The sequence below is a fragment of the Otolemur garnettii genome, unplaced genomic scaffold, assembly GCF_000181295.1.
Source record: "Otolemur garnettii isolate 467f Iridium unplaced genomic scaffold, OtoGar3 scaffold00028, whole genome shotgun sequence".
Taxonomy (NCBI): domain Eukaryota; kingdom Metazoa; phylum Chordata; class Mammalia; order Primates; family Galagidae; genus Otolemur; species Otolemur garnettii.
The window spans coordinates 2,247,787-2,268,545 of record NW_003852423.1 but is presented as its reverse complement, the minus strand read 5'-3'; positions in this window follow the sequence as shown (position 1 = coordinate 2,268,545).

Here is a 20,759-nt window from a genome sequence, read left to right as displayed (position 1 = left end):
AGAATATAGTAACTATTTTTTATTTTTTCATCATACAAGAAAACCTGATGATGGTGTCCATCTGTCACATGTTACACTAACCGAGGCTTTGTCTTCTCTGTGTTGGAGTCTACTCACTAAAACCCTCTGGACCCCTTGCCGTCTCTCCAACTCCTGGCATTCACCAACTTTTCCTGAATGCCCAACCTTTTGGCTTCGTTGGGTCAAATTGGAAGAAGAAGAGTTAGTTGTCTTGGACCACACATTAAATAAATACACAAATGCAAAAACTGATGAGCAAAAAAGAAAAAGGTCTGCATCATTTTTGTGATATCTGCCACCACAGGTAAGTAAAGAAGTCCTACATAATAAACCTAATTTATACATCGGGACATTCAGAGAGTCTTAAAATTGTCAAGCAGAAGCCAATTTTGCAATCACTAATATAGAAAGTGAACATACTTAATAAAACATCTTTGGGATTTGGAGTTTTTTAAAAATATTTTTTATTATGAAAGAAAAGTGAGCAACATAAGACTAGTGGATATCTGACATTGTATTTGAGAAACCAAAGCATCAATATCTGGTTTGATTGAAGTAGTTGCATTTCCTTCTGAGTACTTGAGGGGCTCATCAGGTACTTTGATTCTAATTTTATTCTTAATATGCTTTGTTCTTTAAAACAGTTACTCGCAAATGTAGATGGTGCCAAAAAGCAATGATGTGAATGAGTAGGAATCTCTTTTCGTGTCCTTGATCATTCTTTTGGAATTATTTTCCTTTTACTACTCATTTATAAGAGTTCTCTATAGATTAAGAAGGTTGTGGGTTTTTTTTTTTTTTTCTGTTCATGTTCAAACAATTTTTGTAATTTATCTCATTGGTTTTCACTTTATCATTCATTTGCTGTTCAGAAGTGTGTGTTTTTATATAATCAATGCTCTCTTTGGTCTGAGTTTTATCTCAGAAGGTGTTCTTATGAAGGTATTTCCAATCTCAAGATTTTAAGATATTTTCCATATTTTCTTCCAATGTTTTTATCATTTTACTTTTTACATTAAAACTTTATCTGAAATGGGAATATAGTTTGATGCAGAAATTTATTTTTTCCCAAGTTGATGTCCATACGTCTCCAAATTTATTAGCTCATATTTCCTCTATTGATTTGAAGAGTATGGTAGGTTACCCTGCCTTCCACGTACTCTAAATGGTCCTGTTTCTCTTCTACTGATACACTTAGGTATTCTGACAAAAGGCCACATTGTTTATTATCCTAATACGGTAGCCAGAATTTCAAACAGCCCCTGAGATTTCCCAACTTAATCCTCACTGCGGGAAGATGATGAACTTCACCTCCGCGTAGGTTGTTTTGTTTGTCACTATTGGCCTAAAGAAAAGCAGGTCGTGGATGGGTCAACTAATCTTGTGGGCCATTTACAGTTAGGGAGTTTTCTCTAAGCTAGTGGCAGAAGGAGTGAGAAAGATTTGAAGCATGAGAAGAATTTGGTGGAAAGGAGTCTTCTTTATTGAAAACGGAGGGGCCATGTGGCCAGGGGCTGAGAAGCTGAGCCCAGGCCGACAGCCCGCAGGAACACAGGCACCTCCGCGCTCCACCTGTAAGGACCTGAAACCTGCCAATGGCGAGAATGAGACCGGAAGCAGATCTTTCCCCAGACCCTGCAGCTGAGAATTCAGCTGGCTAACACTTTGATTTCGGTCTTGTAAAATCTTGAAAACCCCTCACGCCTTCTCAGATTTATGACCGACAGAACTGCGAACTCCTGAGGGTGTTGTTTTAAGCCACTGAGTTTGTGGTGATTTGTGAAATAGCTATAGAAAACTAACCTACGTAGCTTTATGGTACATTTTGACGTCTAACGTAGCTTTTTATCAGATATTTTCAGTGTTGGTTGGATTGGTGCATCTCTTGCATGTAGTCTTCTGGATATACTTAAAAATATATTTTGTGAAGCTAGAAAAAAAGCTTTCCGGAGCTTTGGTTGGAATCTCTTACTTGAGTGATTAATTGAAAGACAATTGAATGCTGTGTGAGACTTCGTTTTCCTAGTCAGTAAACCTGTGAAGTCTCCTCCATTATTCAAGTCTATTAGATCCTCCAATAACACTAAATTATTGTCTGTTTCATATATCTTCAGTTTATTTCCAGGAATTTCATAGAATTTCTGGCTTTTATTTTAGGGATTCTTTTTTTTTTTTTACTTTTTTTTTTCTTTTAAAGTTATACTTCCTACTTGTGTAAGAAAGTATTTGATTTCATATACTAACCTATCTGGCCAGAGATGCCAAAAGTTTGTTTGTACATTTTATTTGCTTTCTGAGATTACCACTGGTTTTACTTACCAATTTTGTCTGTTCATTAATTGTTATTCTTCACTAAATTCTATATTTTGTTTTATCTTTCAGCTTCTTCATTTAAATTCTTAGTTTCCATTTAATTTCGAACTTTCTCATTTGCTAATTAAAGCTTTTGTCTAAAATCTTCCTTTCTGGTTTTGGTCTTGTAAGTATCCTTTCCTACATAGTGTTTTCATTAGTTTTAGTGTCTTCTAGATACTCTGAAATTTCACTTTTGGGTTTGTCTTCTTTTTTTTAACACATGAATTATTCAAAAGTTTTGTTAAAATTTCTAAGAATGTTTGTTTTATTTTATTTATTTATTTATTTGAGACAGAGTCTAACTTTGTGGCCCCTGGTAGCATGCTGTGGCATAGCTCACAGCAACCTCAAATTCTTGAGTTTAAGTGATTCTCTTGCCTCAGTCCCCAGAGTAGCTGGGACTACAGGCACCCGCCACAACGCCCAGCTATTTTTAGAGATAAGGTCTTGCTCTAGCTCACAGCTGGTCTCGAACTCATGAGCTCAGGCAATCCGTCCACCTTGGCCTCCCGGATTTATTGTCGTTTTAATTGGTATCTTTTAGTTCTTCATTTCTACTTGTACTGTACATTGTGGTCTTCAAAGGTAAGCTCTTATTTCTACTTTTGGAAATTGAGATTTTGAGGAGGCCAGTATATAACCCAATCTTTAAAAGCATATTCTTTAGTTACTTGAGAAGAATATCTTTTTGTAAATATACAAAGTACTATTTTAAACATAGATTTCATATAATATACAGTGAGAAAAAAGTGAAAATAATGGATAATTTTACATATGATGTGACTGTGGCATTTCTGCTGGCAACGTATGTAAATTCGATAAATATTCACTCAAAGAACATTAGTTTTCTCAGTAGAAACAAGATGTTCAGATGTTTGGTTTACTTTGTCTTCCAAACCTCTGCCTTTGTGGTAGAGAATGACTTGGTGATATTGTTTTGTCCTCTGCTCTTTCAAATAAATATCTGGTGCCCTGGATCATCTTAATGTCCAGTTAGTTATCTTTGCTGAGACATTTGAAGCTAAAAGTGTTCTTATTGATTTGATAACTTATCCTGAATGTGTTTGAAAGTTTTCAATAAGACCAAAATTTAATAAGATATAAAATCAGAGTAATTAAAAATAAAAGCTAATAAATCAACTATAATTTCAACAACAAATAAACTATAGTCTGTATAGCTCTAGGTAATTTGTTGCATATTCACTAGATACAATTTAAAAATGCTCTGGTACTTACTGACTCATGGAAAACCACAACAAATGAAATACCTTGCCAATTCTTGTCTTAGTAAATAGCTAGGAAGAGAGGCTAAAAGGTCCATCAAAGAGGAACATAATTAGAACTTAAAAGTAAAATGTATTAGTAAATAAAATGACTTAGAAATTTATGAAATTATGAGCAAGAGAGGAAATATCTAAATTCAATGTATCTAATATGTGGAAGAATTTTCTGTTAATTCTGCATCCCACCATATTTTGTTAGAGTCCAATGTCAATATGTCAATCACCAGTTAAACGAGATTCTTATAAGCATCAAAAAACACCATATTTTGTGTGTATATGTGTAAAGGAATCTGAAATAATATTAACTCTTCAAAAGTAATGATTAAACAAAAGTAATTCAATGCCCAGTATTCTCAGATATCCATACTCAGTTTTTTTATTGCTTACTTTGTATCTATTAGGAACTGTGAGGAGTATGAGATTTTACACTAGTCTGCCACACTTGATCCAGATTGCTTCTGAATCCCCCTCACTTGAACAAGTGCTAGTAACACAAAAGGCCTCAATACGTATCTGTTGAATAATTAAAAAAACAATAGAACATTCTAATTCTTCTCTTTGTATCCTCTAACTGCTTTGAGGTTTGGTTAGGACAAAAATGCAGAGGACGTGTGTGAAGCCAAGCATGGTGCAGTGGACAGAATCTTTGCTCTATTCCCTTCTGAGTGCAGGCCAAAGGTACTAGCCATCCATGCTGAGGAGAGAAGATAACCTCTTAAATCTATTTTAAAATTAGAAACAGCTCTAAATTTGTTCGATTTCAAGCTACATGTCAATAATCTACATACAATTCTGTGTTTTGCCTTCTTTTTCACAGCCACATTCTCCTGTTCCATTAAATTAACATTTGGCTCTGCTCGAGCAAAGAACAACATAAATATATATATTTATCTATTTATCCACAATCCCACATTTTAATTCAGAATTCTTTTGTACTCAAACAAAATCTACTAGAACGTATTAAGCTAAAGAAAAAATAAGATCAATAAAAAATCTGGACATGAGAGTTGTTTTAAAAATTGAAGGTGCCACAGGAATTCCAGAATAAGAATGCAGCTGGACTTCCCCCAAAGACCAAAATTACTAGAAAGCATCAGTGTTTCTCTAGATCATGCACAGGCATTCCCTACCATCATTTTGCAGTTCCAGATGCATGGACTCATACCTTGGCTGTAAGCACCAACTTACAGTTAGCCTGGGGATGGTATTCACTACTGTTATTACTAACATGACTGCCTGATACCCAGATTTATGAAAGAGAATATAAAGGTAAGAACAATTCTCCCCCCAAAGGGGAGTTATTGTCACCTAGAACACATTCTAGGTGGGCGACTTCTACCCCAAATGCCCCATAAACATAATATTCTCATCCAAATGACCATTTTTAAATGATGGAACTTTTAAACGTTTGCCCCTGTAGAATTCGTGACTGAGTTAAATCTTCTATGGCATGAAAAAAGGCACAGTTAGAAGTAAGAACGTTGTAGAGTAAAGGGAAATTTTTCTCTTCCATGTATTAGGACCTGAAACTACCAGCAAATTGCTAAGCTGAAGATACTGCTGAATCTCTCAGTCCAGTCCAAGTTGGGAGACCCAGAGGTAATATGCCAGGGTCACCACAAGGGGTCGTAAGTGGCAGGATGATTGGGAGAGGCATTTATAAATTTATTTAGCGATAGCAAGGGAAGTTTCGGTTTTATAGCATGTAATGCATGGCTCATTCATTTCCTCCTTTCAAAAATCATAAATGAAAACAAAATAGGAGGGTATTTGCCTGAAGTCCTGGAACACTTTTATTGCTATATACAAGAAATGCAGGCTGGGCCCGGTGGCTCATGCCTGTAATCCTAGCACTCTGGGAGGCGGAGGAGGGTGGATCACTTGAGCTTACGAGTTCTAGAGCAGCCTGAGCCAGAGAGAAACCCCGTCTCTATTCACAAACAAAACAAAACAAAACAAAACAAAAAACCTAGCCGGGTTTTGTGGCGGGCACCTGTAGTCACAGCTACTCTGGAGGCAAAAGAATCGCTTGAGCACAAGAGTTAGAGGTTGTTGTGAGCTATGACGCCAGAGCACTCTACCCAGGGCAACAGAGTGAGATTCTGTCTCAAAAAGAAAAAAAATAAAAATAAAAAAGCAAATGAAACAAAAAGGTTGCCAAAGTGACGGTGTTTTACATGCAGTCAGCAGATTAAGGAAAAGCCAATACGGCTTGTTTTCATCCAGCCAAAGGCTGGGGCTCCTTTTTATTTTACCCGTCCACCTGTGACAGGGAGAGAGAAATAGTATGTATTCGTAGCCTAGATTTGGGTCCCTTTGTTAGTTGTACAGACTATAAATGTCTTAACACAATAATTAAGTAAATGAGGGGAGGATATATTAACCAGTAGGATGTAAGCATTCCAAATTGAATATGAAATCAGCACATTGTACCCCATAAATGCATTAATGTATACATGATCTACCTCTTTATGATTTAATTTTTTAAAAAGGAAACTTAAAAAGAAGCAAAAAACAAAATTTGAAACACCCGTAGCCCCAACACTTTTCTTTTTTTAATGGTGAAAACTAACTTCTCCTAGGTCTCCAGAATTTTCCAAATCAACACTTTAGAGGCAGACTTGGCCTAGCAGTCAGCATCTAAGCTAAAAACAACGACAAAGGTATTTTTGACAATACTTTATGTCATGAAAGTGATTACATCGTGAGACACACGTTAAAGTTTATTTTCTCTCTCTATATTTTTTCTCAATCTATTCTACTAGTTGGAACACCTATGGTTTAAAGAAAAGAGAAAAAAGAAGATTGACGATACAAGTAAGACTCTCCTACCTGCATCCTAAAGTGGACTTTGAATTTTTTCCGAATAGAGTTTATAGGCTCAAAGAACTCAGATTATAAAAGTGTTAGCTTTAAACTCAAATGGAAAAAAAAAACTGTGGTTCTACAAACCATGACTGAAAAGTGATCAATTTTCCTTTGAGACATCCTTATCTTGCCAAGAAAATGGATAGGGCTGTACATTTATTTTATCTTTTTTTTTCTTTGTTTGTTAAACCACTATACTAAAAAGGAGCTTTTCCTTTATCATGGTATTAATAGGTATGGGTTTTTAACTAAAAATTTATTTACTATTAATTTAATTTCAGGCTGCCTATCCTATTTGATATCACATGAGGATGTCCATTCAGGCCTAAACCCAGCAGTCTGTGGGGGCCCCAAGTTATTTTGTAACAGGAATATGCACCCCCATATTAAAAAGCCATTTGCTTTGTTATCCTTAGAGATTTGTGTTTGTCTCTTTTAAGCCATTCAATCATGCAAAACAATGTATACTGGATGCCTATTATGTGACAAGCTCTGATTTGGGCACTGCAATTATATAAGGAAATAAACAAAATTATCTCTCAATGGAGAGCATATTTTAACGAAAAGAGGGAAATAAAACATTGAGTAAGTTATATAACACATGGTGATAAATGTTATGGGGGAGGGAATGCAAAGATATGTCAGTATGGTGAGGGTCGCAAATGCATCTTAAATCGGATGGTAAGTAAAGGATTCGCAAGAAGGTGAAATCAGAACAAATACTTGAAGGAGATAGAGAGGAAGAGATTTGCAGAAAGAGGATATAATCAGTGAAGTGACCCAAAGGCACGAGAACTGGCTTTGGTTTTAGATCTTTGAGAGATCTTCAGAACAAGGGTAAATGCCTGGCTATAGCAGAGAGAACAAGGTAAAGAATGAAACATGATGAGTTCAGAGATAGTTGATTTCATTTCATGTCTTTGTATGTTTGATATCATTTAACTTTGGGAAATAATCCTGCTTTCAAACTACTTTGAAAAAAATATTGGTGTTAGCTTAATATTAGATTAAGTGAGAGATATCCGATTTCTTTAAGTACTATGTTTAACAGTTGATATTTCTAACATTTCACTTTGACTCTTTTTTTTTTTTTTTTTTACTGAGACAGAGTCTCACTTTCTCACCCTCTGTAGAGTGCTTTGGTGTCATAGCTCACAGCAACCTCAAACTCTTAGGCTCAAGCAATTCTGTTACCTCAGCCTCCCAGTTAACTGGGACTACAGGCGCCTGTCACAAGGCTCAACTATTTTTTTTGTTTTGTTTAGCAGGCCCAGGCAGGATTCAAACCCACCAGCCCCAGAGCATGTGGCCAGCACCCTAACCACTGAGCTATGGGCACCCACCTTCATTTTGGTTATTATTATAGTGAAAGTACATCCTCATTCTTTCAGACACACATCTTAGCTTGTGATTATCTCTAAAAAAAATTTTTTTTAAGAGCAATCAGTGTGAAATCATGGATAGTTGAAATTTGTTAATAGGAGTGTCATCATGGAACTCATACAGCACAGACAGCTCAAAATATTAAAAAAAGTGTTTAGGAAGGATGTGGTTAATGAGTGCACAGTATGTTAAGGAGTTGAGAGGGTCCCATCCAGTGAGTTTAATTTTGAAAATGAGCCACTTCCATGACCTAGGTTCATAATGATGAACTGAAAACTGTAGTGGATGCAAAACCATCTCGATGTACACATGAATTAGCAGCAAGATTTGACTTACTGCATGGATGTGGAGAGAAGAGAACCAAACCTTTTACACTTGCTGGGACTGCAAATGAATAGAGTCTCTATGGAAAGAATATGGAGAATGCTCATGGAGCTCCACAGAGACTCTTCCATTTGATCCCACAAAACTATTAGTAGGCATCTACTAGAATAAAAAGATAATCATTTTATCATCAGGACATTTGCACTAGATTGTTTATCACAGCTCAATTTATAGTCACCAAGACGTACAAACAACCTAAATATGCATCAACCCAGGATACTACTCAGCCATAAAAAAGGATGGAGACCTCATGCATTTTGTATTAACCTGGGTGGAGTTGAAATATATTCATCTTAGTAATTTACCACGAGAATGCAAAAGCAAGTATCCAATGTACTAAATAATAATATGAAGCCAGTAGATGGTCTAATGCATGTCCATATAAGAGAGACACTCAATTCAAGAAGGGGAAGTGGGAAAGAGGGAAGAGGGAGAAGGGAGGGGGATCGGTGTGCTCCTACTTAATGGGCACAATGTGGGGGTATATGGCATACCTTCTGGAGTATGCAGATATTAACCAAAATTAATTCTTTGCACCCTTAAATTAACCTGAAATTTTTAAAAAATGTGACTTACTATTCCAAGTCCATTTGACTTACTATTGAACCATATTAAACAAATTGGCAGCGTTTGGGTTCTGCATGAATAAATCAGCATCAGAAGAGAAATGATCTTGAAACTTGCCTTTCTTGGCTGCCATGTCATAAAGGTGAACCATTTCTATACCACGTTGTTACAGGCAATGAAAAATGGGCTCTTTTTAATAATTGGAAGCGTTTGCCACAGTTGTTGGATAAGAATTGCCAAAACACAATCCAGATCTGAATAGTCATCAAAAAAAGTTAAGGGTATCTGTTTGGTGGTCTAGCCTGCTATTATCCACTAGAGGTTCATGAAACCTACTCAATTGATTACAACAGATGTCTATTGTCTGTAACATTATTGCATTTCAGTCCATTTTTTTTTTATTGTTCAAACTGTAAACTTAGAATATAATGAACATGGAAGGAGAGATATTTTGGCCAACTTTTTTTTTTCCTCTTTTATTTCTGTATTTAGCTTTTCTAATGCAAACAACCCTAGAAGTCAATAAAAACAAAGATCTTTAAAACTTTCAGGGAGTTATTGGGATTAAAAGTAAAAGCTAAGCTATTATGATAAAAGTATAATAGTATATATCATAGATACGGTCCCAGGTAACAAGTTGAAGATTGTTGTTATTTTTTAGAGACAGAGTCTCAGTCTATTGCCCTTGATAGAGTGCTGTGGCATCACAGCTCACAGCAACCTCCAGCTCCTGGGCTCAGGTAATTCTCCTGCCTCAGCCTTCCAAGCAGCCTGGACCACAGGCACCCGCCACAATGCCTGACCATTTTTTATTGTAGTTTGTCTGGGGCTGGGCTTGAACCTGCCACCCTCAGCATATGGGGCCGGCGCCCTACTCACTGAGCCACAGACAGCACTCAGTTGAAGATTATTTAGAAAAGAAGAGAAATAATTAGAAAGCAGAGAGATTTGAGCAAGACTGAAATGATTTAATAACTTAATAATAGAACTTAATTATTATTAAGTGGATAACAAAGTAATCACTAAAATAACTTGAACTTGTAAAAATTAAGACAGAAGTGGATTATAATAGCATAAAATTGGGCACAAATTTTACATGAACACAAGGTAAAAATCATAATGATACATTTAATTGGATTGAAGTTATTTCCCAGAAGAAGTATTTTATTTGTACAAATGAAACTCCATTTTTATCTTTTTTAAGATCTGAAAGATACTTAATAAGACATCGTATAATTTTTTCTGGAGGTAACTAGGTAACAAGTTCTAATAGCTCAGGCTGTCTATGAATAGAATGAGGCTAAAGAAAGAGAAACGTTCTGGGGCCCTCCCATAATTTAACAAATAGAAATAAGATAATATGAATCAGGAACTTTAATGTCTCACACTCCCTCTGGGAAAATGCATTCCATTTTCTTTATTTTCATTTTTGGCCCTATAGAGAACTATAATAAATATTCCAAGTTCATGAGCCATGCAGAGTACAATAATATCTTACTTTTCCCACTGTTCTTATCTCCTCACTCCTCTGATGTTTTCAAATCTTTCTACTTGTTTTTCTAAATTATAATTCCTCTCCACACGTTCCCTTTGCACACATACTATTTCACCCTCACTTCTTGCTTAGATCTTTTGTATACTAGAGATAATCATTCCTGTGGCAAATGATTCCTTGAAATCTCCTCCAGTTCCTAAACCAAATTTTAATTATTTCTTTCATAATTAATTTACAGGTTCTCACAAGTCTGCTTAAATTACAAAATACTTAAAAAATCAAAAATAAATACAAATTATAACACCTATATTTGAGGAGACTTCTGTATCTCTCTGATTCTAACTTAGAGACTTAAAGTACAAATTAGTTTCTTCTTTCTGTATTTATTTGAGGCTACTGTGTTTGGAATCACCTTTTCACATGTAAATAATAGCTCTTATTTTATTTTTAATGGTTAACTTATCTTATTTTTTAATGGTTCATTGCTAAGGTCTTAATATATTCACAAATACAGTGTACTTTTGCTGAGAAATTGTCGCTCTTATGTGTCTGTCTTATTCCATTTTACCCTTAAAATTATCAGACAGAAAAAATAAAAGGAGCTCTTGAAGTAAGCACCATCCAAAGTCTTCAAGAATGTATCTTAGTCAAAATGCTACCATATGAAAAATAATCATATTTTAAAATTTTTGAGATGTTTCTAGTTATTTTCTGCCAGTAGATTGGGAATGGAAACTAGAAAGTAATGTACCATGCAACCCATAATCTCTTATTTTTCCCCCTGGTATCTCTTGAGCTAGACTTCAAAGCAGCCTGAAACCAAGAAATGTCTACTAGGTGCAGATAGAAAAAGTTATAAATAATGTTTTCTCTTTCTGGTCCATCCAGGGAGCAGAAAAGGAGGCCCTGTAAATCAGTGGGAGTGGGGGAAATGTCTTACATTTAAAAAAAAATTTCTGAACCCCAATTTCCAAATAAACCTGTAGTGGTAGTGGTAGCAACAGTATCAGTGGGGGATCAAGGGCCTAAACTCAAGGCGGGTGGAGTTGTATATTTACCAAAGAAATGGTGGTTTCCAGATGTGGGGTGTAGCCCTCTCACCTCTTGGCTCCAGAGGCAGACACAGCTTCAGGAGTGCATGTCATAGTAGAAACTAAAGCCACAGTTTTTAATAAAGAGGATCAGTAAAAAGGGCTTCTGGGAGTCAGAAGCTGTTGGGAGAGTGCAGAGAAAGCAATACCCTAAATTGTGTATTAGCTTTTTTTGCTTGCCCACTCACTCATCCTCAAATCTGACCCTAAACCACTTAACCAAAGACTTTAAGAACTGAACTAGGAGCGGCATTTTGACAGTGAGATGACATTGAGCTGACAGCCCACAGACAGTGAGATGACAGTGAGATGACAGCCCACAGAAACCAAGTAGAAGCTTACTCTTTAATCTCATAAGTTAATTTCTTATTAAAGCCCAAACAATCAAATAGAGATATGGCTACATATTCTACATAGAATTTAAATAAAACATAGAGCTGTATAATATTCAAAAGATCCTAGATATAATTCAAAATTCTCCAATATATAAGAAACAGGGAAATCTCAACATGTTGTCAGATAAAAGACAATAAATATTAACGCTAAGGTTACATAGTAATTGAAATTGCTAGAGTGATTTTTTAAATTTTTTTTTTGTTTTTCAGAGTTTTATAGGGGGACACCCATTTGGTTATATAATTCACATATGTACATTTTAAGTCAGTGTTGTAAGTGTGTTCTTCACCTAGAATATGTGTACTGCACCTGTTGGGTGTGAGTTTACCCTTTCCCTCCCCCCACTAGATTTCTGTTGACTTTTACTTCCGTATATGCACAAATGTTAATTGGCTCATTCCAATTTAGTATTGAGTATGTGTGGGGTTGGTTTTTCTATGGTTCAATATTTCTCCAGTTCCATCAGGTTGTTACAAAAAGATACTATACCATCATTTTGTATGGCTGAACAGTATTCCATGGTTCAGCCACATATAACACATTTTATTAATACGTTTATTAAAACCCATATTGATGGGTACTTGGGTTGTTTCCACATATTTGCAATTGTGAATTGTATGGCTGTAAACATTCTAGTGCCAGTGTCTTTTTGATAAAATGTCTTTTTTACCTTTGGGTCAATACCTAGTAGAGGTTGCTGGCTCAAAAGGTAGGTCTACTTTTAGTTTTTTCAGATACCTCCATATTATTTTCCATACTAGTGTGCAGTCTCTCCAACGGTGAGTGAGTGTTCCTTTCTCTCCCCATCCACACCAGGTTCTGTTGTTTGGAGACTTTTTTATAAGAACCATTCTCACTAGATTATGCGGTATCTCATTTTGGTTTCAATTTCCCTGATGATTAGAGATGTTGAGCATGTTTTCATGTGTTTGTTGCCCACTAGAATATCTTCATTTGAAAAGTTTCTGTTCATATCTTTTACCCACTTTTTAATGACATTGGTTGATTTTTTTTTTCTTTCTGACTTGCTTGGATTCTTTGTAGATTCTAGCTATCAGCCCTTTATTGGATATATACCATGCAAATATTTTTTCCTCATTATATAGGTTATATATTTGCGCTATTGACTTTGTCCTTGGCTATAGAAAGTTGGTAATTTGATCAGATCCCATTTTTTAATTTTTGTTGTTGCTGGGATTGCCATTGAGATCTTCATAAATTCCTTCTCTATCTATAAGAGTTCTTCCAAAACTTTCTTTTAGAATTCTTATAGTTTCATGTCCTGGGTTTAAGTTTTTATTCACCATGAATTAAGTTTTGTGAGAGTTGTGGATCCTGGTTCAGTCTTTTACATGTGGCTAACCAGGTTTCCCAGCACCATTTATTGAATAGGGATACTTTTCCACATTTTGTGCTTTTGTCTGTTTTATCAAAGATCAAATGGGAGTATGAAGAACATGGTTTCATCTCTGCATTCTCAGTTCTGATCCATAAAGGTCAGTATCTCTGTTTTTGTGCTGAAACCATGCTGTTTTAATTACTACTGCCTCATAGTATAGCTTGAAGTCTGGTAAAGTGATGCCTCTTGATTTGTTCTTATTATGTAAGGTTGCATTGGCTATTCAGGGTCTTGGTTCCATACAAAACATAGAACTGATGATTTTAGATCTGTGAAAAATGACATGGGAATTTTAATGAGTATTGTACTGAATCTGTAAATCACTTTGTGTAGTACAGATAATTTAACAATGCTGATCCTGCTGATCCATGAGCATGATATGTTTTTCCATCTGTTGACATACTTTGTAATTTCTTTTCCCTCCCTAGGCTCAATCAAGAAGAAATAGAACTCCTAAACAGATCACTATCAAGCACCAAATTTGAAGCAGCAATTCCACAAAGAGATACTTGTGCCTATATTACAGAAATGAGTCCCTAACACTGAGAAGAAAAGAATCCTCCCCAATTTGTTTTATGAAGCCAATATAACTTTGGTAGCAAAGCCAGGAAAGGGCATGACTGAGAAGGAAAACTACAGACCCAAATCCCTAAGGAATACAGATGAACAAATTCTTAATAAAATTTTAGTGAAACGGATTCATCAACACATCAAAAAAAAAAATAATAATAATTCACCAGGACCAAGTGGGCTTCATCCCAGAGATTCAAGAATGTTCATCATCTATAAATGTAGTGCACCATGTAAATAGATGCAAAAATGAAGCCCATATAAATTAATTCTTTCAATTAATGCTTAAAAAGCATTTGATAAAATTCAGCATCGTTTTATGATAACAACACTCAACAAAAATCAATTATAAATGGGACATACCTTAAAATTAGAAAGGCTATATATGGCAAACCTACATCTAACAGCATATCGAATAGGGAAAAATTCAAAGCATTCTTGCTTTGAACTGGAACCAGACAAAAGTTGCCCACTTTCACCACTTCTATTCAGCATAGTGCTGGCCAGATCAATCGGGCAAGAGAAGGAAATCCAGGGGGTCCAATAGCGAAAGCAAAGATCAAACTACCATTCTTTGTCAATGATACAATCTTTTATCTAGAAGACCCCAAAGATTCATCCAAATGACTCCTGGAATGGATTAATTCAACTAAGACTCAGTTTACAGGGGTGGCACCTGTGGCTCAAAAGGATAGGGCACTGGCTCCATATGCTGAAGGTGGCCGGTTCAAACCCAGCCCCCACCAAAAAAAAGAAAAAAAAGGGCAGCACCTATGGCTCAAAGGAGTAGGGCACTGGCCCCATATGGTGGAGGTGATGGGTTCAAACCCAACCTCAGCCAAAAAAAAAAAAAAGATTCAGTTTACAAAATCAATGTACACAAATTAGTAGCTTCCATATATGCCAACAACAGTCAAGTTGAGAATCAAATCAAAGACATAATATCTTTCACAGTAGCAACAAAGAAAACAAAATATTTAAAAATATATTTAAGCAAGGAAGTAAAAAAACCTCCACAGAGATAACTAGACTAATATTTTAAAGTAGCTAGTATAGTATACATTTATAATAGATTGTTTTGTCACATTCTGAATTCCATCCTAGGATTCCTCTGACATTTTAACTAGTTTTTAAGATAACTTATATATATTAAAATTCTCTTTTATTTACTATAAAATTTTATGAGTTTTGACAAATACATCCTGCCTTGAATTCATCATTGTGGTGCCATCACAGTAGTTTTGTTGCTCAATCTCCTGAGTTTCACATATTCAACCCCCATTCCCCTAAACCTCCTATAGCAACTAATATTTTTGCCATCTCTATAGTTTTGACATTTATTGAATGTCATATAGGTAGAACTTTACAATGTTCAGCCTTCTTTTGTTTAGCACTATTTATTTATATTTTATCTATGTCTTCCCTAGGCTTGATATCTCATTTATTTTTATTGCTAAATAGTATTACACTACATGAATTTATCACAGTTTTTCTATTCACCTTTTGAAGGAAATGTTGTTGATTTGTGTTTTGGTAATTATGAATGAAGCTGTTACAAAATTTTAAATCAATCACATAAATACCCCTGGAGATCCATTGCTGGATTGTATGGTAAGGTTAAATAACTTTGCAAGAAACTACCAACCTGTCCTACAAGAAATTCCACCATTTTGCATTCACATCAGCAATCAATAAGGCTTTCCTTTGTTCTGCAACCTCGCCAACAATTAGTATTCTCAGTTTCTTTGGATTTTGCCATCCTGATAGGAGTATAGTGGTATCTCATTGTTTTAATTTGTATTCCCTTAATAAGCTTATTTGCCATTGCCCAGTTGTCAACTAAAAGGCTTTTTAAAAAATGTTAACTTGCTGGAAATTTTATTGGACTTCCATTAAATGAATTGACATCTTAGTAATATTATACCTTCACATCCACTGTCATGCAAAATGTCTATCTCTTTATTTATGTAGATCTTTGATTTCTTCATTCCGTGTTTTGTAGTTTTTGCATCCTGACCCACGTACTCATATTTTGTTAGATTTATACGTAATAATTAAAATTTGGTACTATGTTAAATGTATGGTTTATTTAATTTTACAGATTCTACTTGTTTATTTATAATACATACATAAGAAGATGATTTTTATATATTAACTTAGTATTCTGTGACTTGCCATATTCAACTAATTCTAATTAGGTATAGGAATTATTATATAAGTCATTTGGTATTTCTACACAGACAATGTCATCATTTGCAAATAAAAGCAGTTTTATTTATTTTAAATATACATACCTTTAATTTCTTTTACTAACTTTATTGCACTAAATAGAACCTCCATATGACGCTACATATGAGTATTGTGAAGGGACATTCTTACCTTTTTCCTAATCTGGGGGAAAAGCATCCAGACTTTCAATATTAATTATGCTATTAATTATTTCAAGAGGAAATATTTTTCATAAAGGTGTTAGGTTGATTCAGTTTTATTTAAGTTAGGGAAATTTATTCTTTATTCTTTGATGAAATATTTTATTGTGAATTGTATTTTTTCAAATGCTTTCTCTGCATCAATGTATGATGATATGATTTTTATCATTATACCTTTGATAAAGCAGATTACAATGATTTAAAAAAAATTGAACTAGACCTACATACAATGAAGATATCACACTTCATCCTGGTATGCATTTTTTATATTATTATTAGATTTAATTTTCTAATAATTAACTGAAGGTTTTTGAGTGTATGTTCATAAGCGATAATTGGAGTGCAGTTTTTCTATCATATGGTATCTTTAGTTTTGAATTTAGGGTAATATTGGTACCTTAGGATAAACTAGAATGTATTCTTTATGCCTTTTTCTGGAAGATATTGTGGAGGATTGGTATTACTTTTTACTTAAATGTTGTTTACAGTACAACTTTATAATGATTTTAATCTCTATCAAATATGTAGTTATGTCTTTCTTTCATTTATAAAACTAGTTGCAATATTCCTAGATGATTTTCTGGAAGCCCTGACTCCTTTGATGTGACTGGAAGACTGGAGAAGGGGCCGAAGTGAGAAGAATGCCCAAGGTAAAAGTTCTGTCTAGCAAAGTCTGTTCTCCGGTAGTTTAGGCCTTTATTATGAAAACAGCTCTGAGTGTATTTTAGAATGATTGTTCTTCTCTTTCTCTGCTATATCCAAATGGGATCCTTCATGGACCTCCACTATATAAACATGGCACAGTCACCAAGACCCCCTAAGACTTTGACACCCAGTCATTTCTCACTTCACACAAGTCCACACTCAGTCCACAGCAATTCATCAGACCCACCATGTAAATATTTCTACTAGCTTATGACTGAGATAGGCAGATCTTGGCTGGGTCTCTCTGGCTATGTCTGTTCCTTTAGTTTTCAGGGTGAAGGTTGGCCCTACAACCTAAGTTCTCTGATGGGTCTAAGAAATGCCTTGGTTTTTAGTTTATCCAGATTTTACATGCTGTAAAGTTGGGAGTGACAATTTTCAAGCTTTGTACCTCAGTGGCTACTAATTCAATTTTTAAAAGTTGCAAACACATTTTAATAAAGTAAGGACTGTTCTTTAATGTTGGAACATTTTTTTTTTTTTTTTTGAGACAGAGTCTGGCTGTGTCACCCTGGGTAGAGTGCTTGTGGTGTCACAGCTCACACAACCTCAAACTCTTGGGCTCAAGTGATTCTCCTGCCTCAGCCTCCCAAGTAGTTGGGATTACAGATGCCTGCCACAATACCTGGCAATTCTTTTGTTGCAGTTGTTTAGCTGGCCTGGGCCGGGCTCAAACTCTCCACCCTTGGTGTATGTGGCTGGCGCTGTAACCACCATGCTACTGGCACTGAGAGGGAAAAATTTTATATCAATCTCAACCTAAGTTTCACACCTTATACAAGATAGCGACTCAAAATAGATCATGTATCTAAAAGCAGAATATGAAATTATAAACTGTTGGAATGAAACATAGGTGAACATTTTCCTGATATTGTGTTAGGCAAAGAGTTCTTAAATATGGCAACAAAAAGCATCAGCCATAAAATAAAAACATAAATTTTATAAAAGCTAAAAACATTTGCTTTAGGAAGGGCATTGTTAACAGACAAGATAAGCTACAGAATGGGAGAAAGCACAGTTGATTCTTCTTATTGGTGGTAGTTTGTTGTATAAAGTACTGTGAAAAAGGAATTGGTGCATACTGAACCATTGCCCCAGAAGAAAGTCAGGGTTAAGTCTCTAGTCATGGTATTTTCTTTAACTGGTCAATACATATTCTTATTCTATGTGTGTTTGTTTAAAATATCTTATTTAATAAATACTAGTTATTCATTAACATTGAACTCATGGGCAACTATAACTTATACCTGGATGAAATTTATCTAACTCACATTTTCACCATAAAGCACATCACAGCCTTCTTTTGCTAAAGATTGCTAGACAACATTTCAGCTCTATAATTTGGACCATTCTGAACAGCTGAATTACAAAAAAAATGCTACTAAGTACACTGCAAAAACAATTTTTTTTTATAGCATGAGAGCTGAAACAAAAGTAGAGGGTCATCTTGTGCAACCGGAGTTAGGAGTGAGTCTGTTAGGTGATCCAAATGTCTTACCTCTCAATGCTTATCTATAAATTGCTGCAAAAAGACAGTAAGAATATTAGTTTGGGGGGTACAAATAACTTTTAGTGGGCAGAAAAAGGTGCAATACAGAATCTTCAGATAACAATCATGTATATTTTCAAATTACATATCTGCCAAAGGACATATATTCTGCACATATAAGGAACACTCAAACTCAAGAGTGAAAGAAAAAAAAGAAAATTGAAATAATTCAATAAAAAATAGAGCAACACAAATATTTTCAATTGACAGTTTACCAAAAAGATACAGGACTAGGGTGGCACCTGTGGCTCAAAGGAGTAGGGCGCCGACTCCATATGCCACAGGTGGCAGGTTCAAACCCAGCCCTGGACAAAAATTGCAAAAAAAAAAAAAAAAAAAAAAAAAAAAAGATAGCAAATAAACACATTAAAAGATGCTTGACATTAGATATTCAACCATTAGAGTAATGCCAGTTAAAAACACAATAAACTACTATAATACACTTATTAAAACAGCTAATGTAAACAAATAAAATAAAACACCAAAGCCAGTGCTAGCAAGGATTCAAAACAATTGGATATCTTCTACATTCCTGGTGGAAATGAAAAACATAGATCTGCTGTGGAAAACAGATCAGTAGCTTCCTTGTAAACCTAAAAACATACTTTCATATGGCTTAACAATGCCATTCTTTGTTATTTACCCTAGGATTACCAAAACTTATTTTTTAAAAAATCATGAATGTTTACAACACTTCTATCCATAATCACTAGAAACTGAAAATAGTACAAATGTACCTCAATAGGTAAGTGCATCAGATCATTTGTGATACATCTATGCAATGGAATACTACTCAGCCATGAAAAAGAGTGAATCATTAATACATTGGACAATATGGATGAATATCAAGGCAGTATGCTGGCTGAGTGATAAAAACAAGTATTGCACAGTTACATACTATATAATTTCATGCATATGATACTCTGACAAAGATAACACTATGAACAATGGGACACTATAAGTAGTTGCTTAGAGTAAGCCAAAGGGGAGATGGTTTGACTAAAAAAAGGCATCAAGAAAATGTTTGGGGGGCTATAAAATTGGTCTTTATTTTGATTGTGGTGTTAATTATATAAATCTAGATATGTGTTAACACATACCTATAAACCAAAAAATCAATCTCAAAGTGCATTAAAAAATGGGGTCATAAAATTCTATTTTTAGAAATACTAAATTCAATACATAGTTCTAAGTTTTTTCTTTCCCTTTTCTTATGTGAAAACAAGAAATAAAGAAAATGAACAGAGTGTTTTATCACATTCAAATTCTCCATTAGTGAGAGAAGTTAATGAATGTATGTTGTGTTTATATATGTAAAAAAAATAAAATTTTGATAATTTCTTCCAGTTGGTGTGAACTTTTTTCACACCATCAGGTGCTCAAAGATGGGTGACCAAAGGTACTGCCTAACTTTACAGGTTGAAACACACTTCTTCCAAGCTCTGAAATCACTTTTTATTTTGCTTTTTTAACTTCAGAATATTATGGATGTACTAATGTTTTGGTTACATGGATTTCTTGAGTCAGGATTATAAATGTGCCCTTTACCAGATAATGTTCACTGTACTGGTTAGGTATGATTTCACCAACCCTCCTATACCCCCTGCTTGATTTTTGTTGAGTTTTATTTTTATCTGTGCACCTGACTACTGATCATTTAGTTCCAATTTAATAATTAGTAAATGTGGTGTTTGTTTTTCTATTCTTTAGATACTTCACTTAGATACTGGTCTCCAGTTCATCCAAATTATTGCAAAAGCAATTGAATTGTCTTTCTTCATGGCTGAGTAGTATTCCATGGTGTATATATGCCACAATTTGTTTATTCCCTTACAAACTGATGGAGAATTGAGTTGATTCCACAGTGCAATTGTGAATTCTGCTCTAACAAACATTCAAGTGTGTCTTTTGATTAAATGACGTTTTTTCCTTTGGGTAAATATTATGTTTCACGAAAATAAGACCTACCTCCCAAATAAGCCCTAGCAGGATTTCTATGCATTTTTAAAATATAAGCCCTACCCCGATAATAAGACCTAGTGATGGGCATAGTGATGGGCCATGCATTTCGGCACTGAGTAGTAAGGAAGACTGGAATACCTTTTATCTGCCACAGCTCCTTTCTCCAAACGGTCTCAGGCATCCTATTTTGCACTTGCAAACGGCTACAGGAAAGAAGGTCACGCATCACTAGTCCCAGCCCCACCAACAAGGGCGCCCCCCCCCCGTCAGGTTCCAGAAGAAGATGACTTAACTGTATTTGA